Below are 886 nucleotides of genomic sequence, written 5' to 3'. Positions count from 1 at the left end.
CTTACATATCTAGGTCTAGGGCTCTTTCTTTCTTCTCTCTCCTTTTTCTCTTAAAAAAAAAATGAAACAAAAACAAAACTTGAATCATACATTAGGGTTTGCACTGGTATATGTAAGGTAGAAGATCTCTCTATCCTGATCTAGTTGAACCCAATCCTGAGATTGAACGATTGATTCATATTAAACCTAAAAATTAGATGGTTGGAGATCCTAGAGAACTATCTAGGCAGATGAAAGAATATTTTATTCCTTCCACCTATAATCCATCGACTTGTATCCACTTACCTGATATCCCTGCAAGCCACTATGAGATCAAGTCGACCACAATTCAGATGCTCCCATCTTTCTATGGGAATACTAATGAAGATCCTTACAAGCATCTGGATGAGTTCTTAGAAATTTATTCCATGATAAAAATTCAAAATTTTATCGATGATGCATTTAGATTGACCTTATTTCCCTTCTCACTTAAAGACAAAGCCAAGTACTGGCTTGGCACAATAGGGAGACCAATCCAAATTTGGACTGAAATGCAGCACGAGTTTCTTAAGAAATTATATCCCATAGGTCGAACCAACACCATGAGGTGAGCCATCACTGGATTTGCTCAGCTTCTAGGAGAACAAATTCATGAATCATGAGAGAGACTTAAGGAACTTCTTAGAAAATGCCCACACCATGGTCTATCTAAGTGGCAAATTGTTCAAGCTTTTTATGAGGGTTTAGGTGACCAATACAGACAGATGGTAGATGCATCTTGTGGGGGAGCATTCATGAGTAAAAGTGAGGATGCAGCCTACACTTTATTTGAAACTTTGAGTGAAAATTCAATCAATCATGCTTCATTATCCTCCTACGAAAGATCAATCCCTCACCAAAAGTGGGC

At 37.7% G+C, this 886-nt stretch overlaps 1 non-coding gene across 1 annotated transcript; it reads right to left on the bottom strand.

The window, feature by feature from the left end:
• Window positions 1-576: 576 nt before the first annotated feature.
• Window positions 577-685, bottom strand: LOC140858989 (small nucleolar RNA R71). The gene has a single exon (XR_012142390.1). It is a non-coding gene; the product is annotated as a small nucleolar RNA R71 (small nucleolar RNA).
• Window positions 686-886: the final 201 nt, after the last annotated feature.

This window comes from Elaeis guineensis, chromosome 6 (assembly GCF_000442705.2).
Source record: "Elaeis guineensis isolate ETL-2024a chromosome 6, EG11, whole genome shotgun sequence".
In the NCBI taxonomy this organism is placed as follows: domain Eukaryota; kingdom Viridiplantae; phylum Streptophyta; class Magnoliopsida; order Arecales; family Arecaceae; genus Elaeis; species Elaeis guineensis.
Note: the sequence above shows the minus strand (reverse complement) of the source record. Positions and strands in the feature narration are given on the sequence as shown.